This window comes from Schistocerca americana, chromosome 6, assembly GCF_021461395.2.
Source record: "Schistocerca americana isolate TAMUIC-IGC-003095 chromosome 6, iqSchAmer2.1, whole genome shotgun sequence".
In the NCBI taxonomy this organism is placed as follows: domain Eukaryota; kingdom Metazoa; phylum Arthropoda; class Insecta; order Orthoptera; family Acrididae; genus Schistocerca; species Schistocerca americana.
This window is the reverse complement of record NC_060124.1, coordinates 462,266,369-462,280,960: the sequence shown is the minus strand read 5'-3', so window position 1 is coordinate 462,280,960 and position 14,592 is coordinate 462,266,369.

The window sequence follows — 14,592 nt, the reverse complement described above, 5'->3', positions numbered from 1 at the left end:
GTAATATATGCGTATAACTCTGACACAATTTACAATTTCAGTGTCAAATTTAATTTAAATTAAATATTTAAATTATTCCGGTCACTTTTTTCTTTTCAATACTTTATACGATATTCGAGAGCGCAAGGCACCGCAATGAGTGTTAGTTCTCCTTTCTGGTTTCTGTCAACTACATATATTCAAAGAGCGATAACTGTAGCTGTTGTGCCGGACGGGAAAACGCTCGCCATCTCTGCAATGGGTTCTTAAATTTACTTCTGAAGGAGGCCTAGTTGATTCATTTATTATGACTTGAACAAGATGAAATACTTGACTTCATGGCCACAGGAATGCAATGTCGGGCCGGCCGATGTGGCCGAGCGGTTCTAGGCGCTTCAGTCCGAAACCGCGCTGCTGCTACGGTCGCAGGTTCGAATCCTGTCTCGGGCATGGATGTGTGTGATGTCCTTAGGTTAGTTAGGTTTGAGTTGTTCTAATTCTAGGGGACTGATGACCTCAGATGTTAAGTCCCATAGCGCTCAGAGCCATTTGAACCATTTGGTAAGTCCCATAGTGCTCAGAGCCAGCCAGGCAATGCTCTGTTCAGTACAAGATAATCCTGTTTTCTCTTTCAAAGTACAATTAAATATAAACTTCGCTATACAGTTGTGTCTACTACAAATGTCGCACAGTTGGCTGCTTTGAGACGATGCTGTCGTCTTTGGCGATGATAACAGAGTGGAGTGAGCAGTACTGACACAAGTAACCATTCTCTAGTGGTAACGTATGTAACTCTGAAGGGCGTGTCTACGCCGACGTCTCTCGTCCGTCCCAGTGTCTAGCAGAGACTGTGTTTGTGGTTCCGTCGTCAGGTACCAGCTTAGTTATGGTACCTCTTCCCTCGAACTTCACCACAACAACAAGTCTCACACGAACATGGAACCCACAAACATTTAAGAGATACCTGACATACAATTTATTAACATTTTCGAGAAACTCAACTGTTAACTTCTTCCTACGATGCCAAGGATCGCTTTAGGGTGTGGTCCACACATATTACAAACGTCATTCTCATGTTCATTACCAACTAATTTCGATGAATTTATGTCACTGTGTGACAGACTTCAGGATTTAAAATTGTATATACCACATACAAAATAATGGATAAGTAGCATACACGATTGCATATTTTAAAATCTGGAATCCGATCACATAAACTGTCGAAAATAGCCCGATAAAGATCTTACCTGCTTCCCTGGTGTATAAATTCCTGTTCATATGCAGTTCGGAAAAATTTAAGCTCTCCCCTTCGTAAACAGAGAAGAATATTAAGAGAAATTTTTACAATTTTTTGCGATGTAAAATTGTGATGTGTAATGAGGAGACATTAGATGGCTTCTGGAAATGGCCTAGTGCCTTATATTTCAGACGTAGACAGTCTGCGGGCGTTAGCCTCCTTCAAACTGCCACTGGGAAGGGATTTACAGATCCCTCTTCCCCTGCCTCCGCTAATTCTCTCCGTCATTTATTTACTCACTAATACCCAAGGCGCAGACGAATCGTGATATCCAATATTCCGATATTAATCTCGGCGGGGCTTAGGCGCCTATAGTGAATCAGGCGCGAGGTAGAGATTAGAACTTGGCTGCCGGCGCGCCTTTAAGCTCTCCTAATGTGCGCCATATTTCTCCGACTTAGCGGCAATATGCGGCGCAAGTTGGCCCGGCACGTCGGCGCGTCCGTCGCACGCCGCTATCGGGAGCAGAACCGCCCCGCGGAACGATAAACGCAATTTATGCAGCGATGCCGGCGGATGCGGACGCGGAAACGGTGCCCGGTAGGGGCCGCTAGGATAGGCTCGCCCGCGACACACAGCGCACTCGCTCGGTGGCAGTTGGCATCGCGAGGTGTTGCGATAAGGCCGCCAGTGAATTGATAGCGACCTCAGCTAACGTTTCCTTCGCCGCTCTCTGCCTGTGAATGTGTGCTCGTATTTCAGCGTTCACAGAATTTGCTATCGATATATAGTAGTCTAGTACTTCTACATCTACACTCCTGGAAATTGAAATAAGAACACCGTGAATTCATTGTCCTAGGAAGGGGAAACTTTATTGACACATCCCTGGGGTCAGATACATCACATGATCACACTGACAGAACCACAGGCACATAGACACAGGCAACAGAGCATGCACAATGTCGGCACTAGTACAGTGTATATCCACCTTTCGCAGCAATGCAGGCTGCTATTCTACCATGGAGACGATCGTAGAGATGCTGGATGTAGTCCTGTGGAACGGCTTGCCATGTCATTTCCACCTGGCGCCTCAGTTGGACCAGCGTTCGTGCTGGACGTGCAGACCGCGTGAGACGACGCTTCATCCAGTCCCAAACATGCTCAATGGGGGACAGATCCGGAGATCTTGCTGGCCAGGGTAGTTGACTTACACCTTCTAGAGCACGTTGGGTGGCACGGGATACATGCGTACGTGCATTGTCCTGTTGGAACAGCAAGTTCCCTTGCCGGTCTAGGAATGGTAGAACGATGGGTTCGATGACGGTTTGGATGTACCGTGCACTATTCAGTGTCCCCTCGACGATCACCAGTGGTGTACGGCCAGTGTAGGAGATCGCTCCCCACACCATGATGCCGGGTGCTGGCCCTGTGTGCCTCGGTCGTATGCAGTCCTGATTGTGGCGCTCACCTGCACGGCGCCAAACACGCATACGACCATCATTGGCACCAAGGCAGAAGCGACTCTCATCGCTGAAGACGACACGTCTCCATTCGTCCCTCCATTCACGCCTGTCGCGACACCACTGGAGGCGGGCTGCACGATGTTGGGGCGTGAGCGGAAGACGGCCTAACGGTGTGCGGGACCGTAGCCCAGCTTCATGGAGACGGTTGCGAATGGTCCTCGCCGATACTCCAGGAGCAACAGTGTCCCTAATTTGCTGGGAAGTGGCGGTGCGGTCCCCTACGGCACTGCGTAGGATCCTAGTCTTGGCGTGCATCCGTGCGTCGCTGCGGTCCGGTCCCAGGTCGACGGGCACGTGCACCTTCCGCCGACCACTGGCGACAACATCGATGTACTGTGGAGACCTCACGCCCCACGTGTTGAGCAATTCGGTGGTACGTCCACCCGGCCTCCCGCATGCCCACTATACGCCCTCGCTCAAAGTCCGTCAAATGCACATACGGTTCACGTCCACGCTGTCGCGGCATGCTACCAGTGTTAAAGACTGCGATGGAGCTCCGTATGCCACGGCAAACTGGCTGACACTGACGGCGGCGGTGCACAAATGCTGCGCAGCTAGCGCCATTCGACGGCCAACACCGCGGTTCCTGGTGTGTCCGCTGTGCCGTGCGTGTGATCATTGCTTGTACAGCCCTCTCGCAGTGTCCGGAGCAAGTATGGTGGGTCTGACACACCGGTGTCAATGTGTTCTTTTTTCCATTTCCAGGAGTGTATATGGTGTACACTTTACTGTTCTGTTCACAGTGAAGTGTTTGGCAGGAAGTTCATAGAACCTATTTCACATTATTTCCCAACTGTTCCACTATGAAATAGCAAGTGGGAGAAATGAATACCAAATAATTCTGTACGAGGTCTGATTTGTCTTATTTTATCACTACAGCTTTATTTCCGCTACACAAGTGGAAGCCAACAAACTGTAGAGGCTGGAGATTTTAATTTAACTGTAAAGCAGCATCCTTGAAAAAGTGATCTATGAATAGACCACTACTTCTATTACTATAATGCTGTGCGTTAGACAGAAGTGGCAAACAATCTCCACCTACGTAGGTACTCCCCAATCCACTGCACGGCTGGGGGGCACATTCATTTCCTTTCCTGTTTCCAATGGCAAGAAGAGCGAGGGATAAAAGACTGTCTATACCCCTCCATATGAGCCCTGATTTTCGTATCTTATCTTCGCGCTCCTTACGCACAATGTATGTTGGAGGCAGTAGAAACGTTCCGCAGTCAGCTTCAGATGCCATTTCTCTAAATGTTCTCAATATTGTTCCTCAAAAAGAACGTCACCTTCCTTTCAGCGACTCCCATTTGAGTACCTGAATAATGTCTGTACACTTGCGCGTTGTTCTAACCTGCCAATAACAAATCTAGCAGCCCATCTCTGAATTTCTTTGATGTATTCCTCTAATCTGACCTGATAAGGATCCGAAACACCCGATCAATACTCAAGAATAGGTCTGACTAGCGTCCTACATACAGTCTCTTTTGCAGAGGAACAAGTTTCTTAGAATTATACCCATAAACTGAAGTTGACCATTTGGCTTCCCTACCACAGTCCTCACGTTCTTGTTCCATTCCATATCGCTTTGCGACGTTTTGGGACATAGTGGTTATCGATAAGAATATGAGCGGGGCTCTCCGGAACTCAGATATTTTACTGCACTGGTAACAGATCCACAGCTTCCCCGAGTGCTGAAGCCATGATACCGCTCTTATCCACTCGAAATATATTAATAATCTACTCGAACAGCATCTACCTCTCCCTATTATTCTGAGTGGCTTCCTTCTCTCTTTTCCATTGATGTTCACCTTCTACACGCAGGCTCCTCAGTTAACAACAACTCAGTAAATGCTGACCATTCCCATCTCTACACACCTGAAATACACATGACTGGGTATGATACTTCATCTGCTTGTAACTCTACTAGTAAAAGCTTCCAAACTAACCATCCGTCATATACAACAATGAACAATACTCAATCCCGCCGTTTGCATATAAAGGCAGTGAAACATTTATATATTAGGTGAAATAAATAGTAAATCACAATGCAAATGCAATTAAGATTATGAGTTTATTCGGAATTTTGGCACGTTAAACGTCTTCATATGCTAAATACTTATGTAACAGGGCACATGTAAATTACGCGATAGTCAGCCTTATTAGTATTCTTTTGAACCATTCTTTGACGCATTATAATTTACTGACAGTCAGGTATGTTTCACATTATTTAAAACCACATTCCTAAAAACTAATCTGCATAAATAAGCTCATGTTCAAAAGTAGGGCAGCAGCACGGATTCTAGATTACAATCTGTAATTGGAATTTATAACTCAGATAGTTTACTGATTGTTAGCAAGAAATTCAGTTACACACAGTTAAAGCACACAAGCAACAACATACTGATAAAATTCAGCAGACGTGCTCTGAGCAACCGATGTGTAACTGCCGCTTTGTCTCCTAGACACAGCGGACGTTCCTAATTGTCCATCCCGTGTACCTAAAGAAATATGCTGACGACACCGCCTTCTTTTCTGTCCATCCCAGCGTCCGTTAATTCGAAGAAACCGTACAACTGAACGTCAGTAATATCAATTTATGTTGTAATCAATGCTACCGTTTCAGAATTTCATTGTAACTCCAGTCCATTATTGTACGGAAAAACAACTGAGCTTTTAGATTCGGAATGATTTATTACACAGACGACAACCGTCCAATTCACTTAATTAATACACTAAATAACTTGGATTAAAAGTCGGGGAACAGATAACGTGGAACCGTCATACCCATTAGAATGCCCAGAGTACTTATAATTAAACTATTAACTAGGAGAATATTTTGACTATATCCCACAACTGTCATACATACTTACAAGTCCTCATCCCAACCTATGAAAATGATGCATGCAAAGATCTCCGTAATTCCCAAGGTTTATCGCGTCCTCGAAGCCCTTTAACGTCAAGTACACTGTATTAATTTCTATATCACAGAAGCCTTCACAACCCACATCCTATATCAATTACAGAATCTTCCAGACCTCCTTAAACGTCTGAAATATCTTTGCCCTTGCTACATAGTTCACGAAATCTAATCCAACAGCCCACTGTATTCCGGAAATTTAACACCACTATTCTGCTGCCGAGTTCGAATCACCCAGTCCCATCTTGTTTAGGGTAATCCCAGGGTAATTTCAACCACTTTCCTTATTGAGATCATGAAATTATAATTTAGATCTACCTGTTCTGTTAGCTACCACATACCCTACTTTTTCCATTTCGAATGAAAGAGCCAACCAACCCGAGTAAAATTAACTGTCAAGAATTTGTGGACGTATTAATAAATACTGTAAATGAGTCCTCCTCGATCGCTGTTGATTTTTACATCTAGATCGCTCAATATACCTTCATTTACTACGACGTCTGGCCTATGGATCTCAACAAATCAGAAAACGAAGTTCTGCATTTGGTGTAATGTAACAGGTGGTTAAGCGTCGCATCAACACCATCATTATTATAGGGTGGATGTTCTTCAGATTCCTTATTTTTTCTTCTCTTGTATTGTGAGAACGTGTTTTCCCTGATATCAGATGATACTCTCCTTCCACAGTCCGAGTCTGACATGTAAGTAAATAAAGCTCCAACCAACCCGAGTAAAATTAGCTGACAAGAATTTATGCATATATTAATAAATAACGTAAATGAGCCCTCCTCGATCACTGTGGATTTTTACATCTAGATCGCTTTATATACCTTCATTTACCACGTCTGGCCTACGGACCTCAACAGGTCAAAATACGAAGTTCTGCGTTAGGATTAATTAAACAGTTGGCTAAGCGTGGCATTAACACCAGTATTAATATATGGTGGATGTTCTTCAGATTCCTTATGTTCCTTATTTTTTCTTCTCTTACATTTTGAGAAGGTGTTTTGCCCTAATGACAGATGATCCTCTCCTTTCACAATCCAAATCTCACAGGTATATATATATATATATATATATATATATATATATATATATATATATATATATTCTATTATTTTGGGAAAGCAGATGAAATCAATTCAGTCTCTTTTTTGCGCAGGGCCACTGAAATGCACAAACAGCTAAGAACTTCTTAATGTTTGCATCTACATGAAGTTGTGGAGACAGTACGCATAGCTAATCAGCGAATTAAATCAGTTTTACTTTTTTCGAAATGACCGACACATGACTGAGGAAGCTGCATTTCCATCGGTCACAGTCAGTAGATTCGGCACCAAACTTTTATTCTATTCTATGATGCGTTTAAGGCGCCAAGAAGTTGATAGGCCCTTATTGTAGCGTGAATGTGGTTATTGCTATATCATAACAGGAGTTTATTGTGGCCCTTTATGCTAACTGTTATGACTGTTATCTTACATATTCTTTCAGTGTGATCGGCGAAAGGTGAATTCTTGCAAAGCTGTAACATTAGGTAAGCACAAGTTACTCTTGGAAGCTCTTTATAAGTTTATAGACGAAGAAAGCCCACTGGACATGTAAGAGTGGCGCTGTCAGTGGCTAATGGATCGCAGATGTCATACTGTGTGATAAAGCTAATCTCAAAATTTCCCCAAACGAAACTACTTTCGCAGATCAGGTTCGTTCTACGATCCACTTTTCACAGATTCTTTCGATGCACAAACTGCCGATGATGCTAAGGTACGTAGGATCATGAATGTTAAAGAATACCAGAGCGAAATTATCTTAAACATAGACATGTGTTTCATTATTATAGGTAGGAAACACTTTTCCCTGCTACTGATCATGTCATTAATCTTCAATCATTTTGTGGTCGAGGCTCTTTCCTTAGCCGCATTTGCTTTTGTTTCCTAATATTTAATAAGGAGCCGGCCGTTGTGGCCGAGCGGTTCTAGGCGCTTCAGTCCGGAACCACACTGCTGCTACGGTCGCAGGTTCGAATCCTGCCTCGGGCATGGATGTGTGTTATGTCCTTAGGTTAGTTAGGTTTAAGTAGTTATGTGACTAGGGAACTGATTACCTCAGATGTTAAGTTCCGTAGTGCTCAGAGCCATTTGAACCATTTGTAATAAGGAAATGTCGTTATCCTTGACATATCTCCAATTTTCTTAGTTTACTACCCATATAAGTTTCGGAGAAGTTTCTTATTCTTCAGTAGGTTTTATTTATTATCTGTTGAAAAACGTAGAAAAATTTATGCATTATGATATTTCTCAGTTTTTTTAGATGATATTTACATTACTGTAAGAATCGACATAAGTAATAACATGAACGAAAAACATGTTTTATAATTATGTATTGGTGTCCACAAATCAGTTTACTATTTGCAGCGCAGCTACAACTGTTACCTCCCAGTATGTCATCTGCAATTAATAAGCTTTAATGATTGTTTTCTTACATAATTTCTCACAACTTTTTCAGGCCTAATATGATATTATAGCTTTTTCCCTTGTTTCTGTAACAGTGTTGTCGTTGCATTACGTTGTTTTGTAAGGAAATATCTGTTATTTTACTCATTGACTAGCAATTTTTAGGTTATAGCACAATTTCTCGAAAAATGAGTTGAAATGTGTGCTGATTGTGATTGGGCTTTATGAGGAAATGTAAATTTATGTATGAAAATGTGTGTTCTTACTTTTTGTAGATCTCGCTTTTCAATTTCCAGCAATAGTAAGTACACACATTTACATACATAGTCTGCTAACCCGCAACAATGAACATTTCATGAAGTCGCGTCACAATCAGCAAATATTTCATCACTTTTCTCGAAAAAATGCTATTAAAACGTAAAAATTGCTAGTCAGTGAGTAAGATAGAAAATCTTTGTTTTCAAAACAACATAATGTAATGACGCTAGTGTTATAGAAAGAAACGGAAAAGACGGTAATATACTATCAGAGAAATCTCTTATTAGAGAAATTACCCAACAAAACAATGAGAAACGCTTATTAATTTGAGCTGCACTGCAAATAGCAAACAGACTTGTGAACACCAGTATACGATAATAAAGTAAATACTTATTCTGCAAGTAATTATTTCTGAGAATGCTTATACTAATGCAAAGGGTATAATCTCAAAAGACTGAAAAATATCATTCGCATAAATATCACGCTTCAGTTCTCTGTATAGTGTTCAACAGATAATAAATAAAACCTTTCTAAGTTGTAGAAAGGTCTCCGAAACGTGTATGTGCAGTAAACCAAAGCAAATTGTGTTTGCTCAAGGCGGAAACACATTTTCTTATTACATATTAGTCTTCAGTGTCGTCCACTGTTCACTATGACTAAATTACTCTAATGGCGTAGAAGTATCGTCGCAGTCCATTGGACATCTCAATCGTTGTTTTTCTCCGTCAACAGCCATTAAACACTACCTGTGGCGCTAGCAGACGCACATTCGTATACCAGTCAAACTGCGTTGACGTCTTACAAGAAGATACGACGCTTTTAATAGCCAATCGTGAAACAGCAAGTAGTACACTTTACCGATCCTTATTCCTTCTTTTTCTGTTCATTTTTGAAATAATACTGATATGGTTCACTTGAGAGAGAAGTACGAAAACTTTTGAATTCTCACGACATTAAATCAGCTGTTGGAAACGAAGACACAGCCTACTGTAAATCTCCAAAAACTTTCTAAAATATTTTCACTTTGGGGGTGAGGGGGAGGGGATAGGAGAGCACTGAACAAAACAAAGAAGTTTGTTTATGGCAGCACAGCTTTCCATTTTATAGTTTGGCCGACACACACAGAACGTGACTCTTTTACAAAGACGTAACCACAAATCAATTTAGCGTACCTGTAAGCCACCTTACTCACGTTTATTACTCATATTATTACACCAAATGCAAGATAACTACAGGCTAGATATGTCTTTACTCCTTAATAAATCGTCAACCATTTTATCTGCCGTCACACATTACACTGATAAGGCACATTAGGCCACTTACAAGTGACGAAAAATACAGTATTGAAGGCGATAGGAAATACAAAATACAAGTGATGGTTAATATCGTACGTGAATGAAAATAATGGAGACTTCCATTGTCTCTAAATGAAGTGTTAGTTTACAGAATAATTTTTCCTATGTTTCATGTAAGTACCTTTCATATCTCTTACAAGTACCGACCTAAATTTCCATATGTTACCCCTTTCGTATGCTGCCTGTACCCGCATAGACACTGTGGGTCATATACAGAAAGAAACTGTTCGAACAGGTCTTGGAAGGCCCAACGGTACCGACCAGTCGCCGTGTCATCCTCATACACAGGTGTCACTGGATGCGGATATGGACGGGCATGAGGTCAGCACACCGCTCTCCCAGCAGAATGTCGGCTCAAGAGACCGGTATACAGAAAGAGACGTATTATTAAAGGCGAACCCCAGTTCTTAGGCTTGGAATGCTACACTCATGCTCATAAATTAAGCATAATGTTGATACGTGGTGAAACAACGCTCTGGCGGGTAGTTTGCGGGTTTAAATCTCCTCGGGGTATGACCATGTGGTGCAGTTGACCTGCGGTCGTCGCACTGTGGAGGTGGCAGCAAGCCACATACGCAGAGGTCTATTAGTGCAGGTCAGAGTACGTATTAGCGAGTAAGTGTGCAGAAGTTTTCAGACGTTCTAATGGTGACTGTGTGTTGAAAATGGCTCTAAGAACACATATTGATGACGTTATGAGGGGGTAGAATATTAGGGTGACTGGAGGCTGGTCAAACACAGCAGGTCGTAGCACGGGCCCTCTGTGTGCCACAAAGTGTGATCTCAAGATTATGGCAACGATTCCAGCACACAGGAAAGGTGTCCAGGCGCTACTGCATGATGAAATTCACTGGGGATATAGGGGGAATCTGTGTACAAATACAGGTGAAATATGTTAAATATATGTGAAATGAATTTGATTTGGGCACATCCTAAACTGTTGAAACGTTTTCAACCAGATTTGGTTCAAATGGCTCTGAGCACTATTGGACTTAATATCTGAGGTCATCACTCCCCTAGGACTTAGAACTACTTAAACCTAACTAACCTAAGAACATCACTCATATCCATGCCCGAGGCAGGATTCGATTCTGCGACCACAGCGGTCGCGCGGTTCCAGACTGAAGCGCCTAGAACCGCTCTGTCACAGCGGCCGGCCCAGATTTGGTACTCACTTTAGTTACGATCTGGAAAGAAATAGTTTGGGGATAAGAACCAGCATGCTCCTGCTGTGGTGAGGGTGGTAACTCTGGGAGAGAAAGGGGAACATTTGGACAGATAGAGAGGGGGAAGAGTGAGATGGGCATTCACAGGGGGGGGGGGGGGGTGGAAGGTGGACAAAGAGAGAGGATGAGGAAATCGATAGAGAGAATTGAGAGGGGGTGGACAGAGAAAGCAAATAGGTGGACAGTGTAGAAGGGGGGAATAGATAGAGAGAGGGTTAAGGAGGAGATGAACAGAGTGTGGGAGGAGGATATGGACAGAGAAAGTGAAGAGGAGGACACAGACATAGGGAGAGAGAGGGGGAAGAAGGATATGAACAGAGAGTGGGAAGAAGGAAATGGACAGATAGAGAGAAGAGGAGGAGATGATAAGAGAGAGGGGAGATGAAGAGATGGCCATAGGAAGGGAAGGTGTGGCGATTGAGAGGGGGAGGAGGATAAGGACAGAGAGAGGGAAAGGAGGATATCGAGTTAGAGGGGGAGTATGAGATGGGCTGAGTGGGAAGGAGCAGATTGACAGAGCAGAATGTGGACAAGGACAGAGAGGGAAGAGGAGCTGACGGACAGAGAGTGAGGGAAGACGAGATAGAGAGGGGGAGGAGGAGATAGAGGTGGACATAGGGGGCAGATGGACGAAGAGAGAGAAAATATATAATCCAGAAGGCAGAGGTCTCTTTGTCTCAGTCTTCTGTATCATAAAGTTGCTGTTAAGCAAAGTTGTGGTAGTCTCGCAAACAACAATATCAGCACTAAATACGCAGCAAATATCTGAGTTTAGCAGATATGTCGCTTTTCGCTGGAGATCAACTGACAAGAGGAAAAGGTGCATGATGTTAGTGGAATTCATTTATCCTATTACTGCTGTAACTTCAACTATACTTTTTTCTCGCTATTATTGGTTCTTTGAGGTTTCCTAATTTAGGGAAATCAATTTATTGTGGTTTCCAGAGCTAAGGCTCACATTACACAATATCCGTGTCATTGGCATTTATCCTCTCTGTTACCCGAATGCGGCTTGCTTCTGTACGGCGCAATTTAGCTCCGGGGAGGTCGAACCATGGGAACTGAACCGTGATAAACGGGTGCGAACTGTTACCGCATGCATTTGGCTCCGTGTACTAAGTAGGATGTGCTGCATTAACGCCAGTGATGGAACGCGTGGGCTTCTGCGGAGATCCTAATGAGTGGGCTGTTTCTCTTCAACTGTCGTGTTGATGCGGCCAGACAATGCGATGCGGCACGCAGAACGCATCGCGAGCAACAAAATCCCATCTCCCGCCCGGCCAGATGCAGTTCAGCATTCGTCACACATTGCATATGCATGAGACGCGTGCCAAAGGCCTCTGATGAAGTGTACGAGGTGATGGCAGAATAGGCGAGAAAATCAGTATGCACACTTGTCTTGACATACATGTCTATACGGAACAGTGTCGGGTTTATGGAGAAGAAAGTTGACGCCTGTCTATTGACTCAGACGATTAGGTGATTTCACGGCAATCGAAATTCGAGTGTGTCTCACTAAATAAGAATTTAATTTCATGAAGAATGATGTAACCTTGTGTTATTGCTTGATTCAAAATACTGTTAAGTCTTTTTCATCCATACATGAAGCGCTAATTTCAATAGTGGTACATGTCCATTTTTGTTCATTCTGAGATACAAAAAAAAGATGTGTGTGAAATCTTATTGGACTTAACCGCTAAGGTCATCAGTCCCTAAGCTTACACACTACCTAACCTAAATTATCCTAAGGACAAACACATACACCCATGCCCGTGGGAGGACTCGAACCTCCACCGGGACCAGCCGACTGAGATACAGAGTCCTAAAGTTAAATGAGCGCTGAAAAATTTGCAGTTGAGTTACCAAAAATATTCAAGCATATGGCTTCTTGTTAGAGATGAATCTTTCTTTCTGTTTATTTGGACCATTAATGTCAGAAGCATTATAGACAGAAAAGTGGAGGTAATGGACCACTAATGAAATAAGTCCTTCACATTTTCTCCCAACATATTGGCATATAGGATGAGACGTTATTTCGCTTCGTTTTGCAGTATAGTATTCGTAATATTATATGTCAGCGACAACTGATTAAGTGATGGACAAAAGTTTGGTCTTGCTTATATCGCCGCTTCCGCAGCTAACTGAAACAGAAATATAGAATTTTCCTGTTCTACTAACATAACTTCATACCGTGGAGTTGAAGCACTGTACAGTACTATCATACGTCACACCACCTGTACGCATTAGAGGATATCGTGACGTGTGGAAAGAGAGCGAAGTGATATAACAATTTTCTGGTGATAGAAACATGCCGGCCGAAGTGGCCGAGTGGTTCCAGGCACTACAGTCTGGAACCTCGCGGCCGCTACAGTCGCAGGTTCGAATCCTGCCTCGGGCATGGATGTGTGTGATGTCCTTAGGTTAGTTAGGTTTAAGTTGTTCTAAGTTCTAGGGGACTGATGACCTCAGATGTTAAGTGCCATAGTGCCCAGAGCCATTTGAACCACTTTTGATATAAACAATCTGGTGTTTTTAATCAAATATGACGAATTCTTCCTCGGACGATGTCTTCATGGTAATCGGATGGTTATCCTCCATCTTCCAAAAACCAAAAGAGCTTCTGAACATTGATCGACACAGTAACTATCGCCCTTGCTTATTGTTTGGCAATACTGACGAAAGGAAGCAGCATCTCTGTAGATGCCAAAACATTAAAAATTGGCCACTACTAACGAAATTCATTTGAGTGAACAGAAATCGTAAGCCCTCTTAATAACAAGACAAATTAACAGACCAATCAAAACTCAGCATTTTCTTGAAAACAAACAACTGCCGCACGTTGACCGACTAAATAATTATTGACGATGAGTTCCTATTAGGTTATAAAAATCAGCCAGATAGAACTTAGCTTCGAGGCATTAAGAACCATCTACGAAGGAGGAGTATTGCCTATCTAGGGGTAGCGTCTTTGATTCATAATCAAAACGTCTTCGGTCCCGGGTTTGATCCCCGCCAGTGCCTAAACTTTGATAAATAATCAGCATTGGTGGCCGAAGACTTCCGGCGTAAGAAGTCAGCCTCATTCTGCCAACGGCCTTGTCAAAGAGGGCGGAGGAGCGGATAGAGGTTCAGGGCACTCTCTTGTTTTAGGGGTGGGAAATTGCCCCTAAAGGCGGAAGAATCAGCAATGATCAACGACATGAGGATGCAGAAGGCAATGGAAACCACTGTATTAAAGACACGTAACGTGTATCCACAGGACATGCTGCCTGTAATTGAAGAAGTGTCATGATGATCTCTCCATTGGCAAAAGATTCCGGAATAGTCCCCCATTCGGATCTCCGGGAGGGGACTGCCAAGGGGGAGGTTACCATGAGAAAAAGATTGAATAATCAACGAAAGTATAACGTTCTACGAGTCGGGGCGTGGAATGTCAGAAGCTTGAACGTGGTAGGGAAACTAGAATATCTGAAAAGGGAAATGCAAAGGCTCAATCTAGATATAGTAGGGGTCAGTGAAGTGAAGTGGAAGGAAGACAAGGATTTCTGGTCAGATGAGTATCAGGTAATATCAACAGCATCAGAAAATAGTATAACAGATGTAGGATTCGTTATGAATGGAAAGGTAGGGCAGAGGGTGTGTTACTG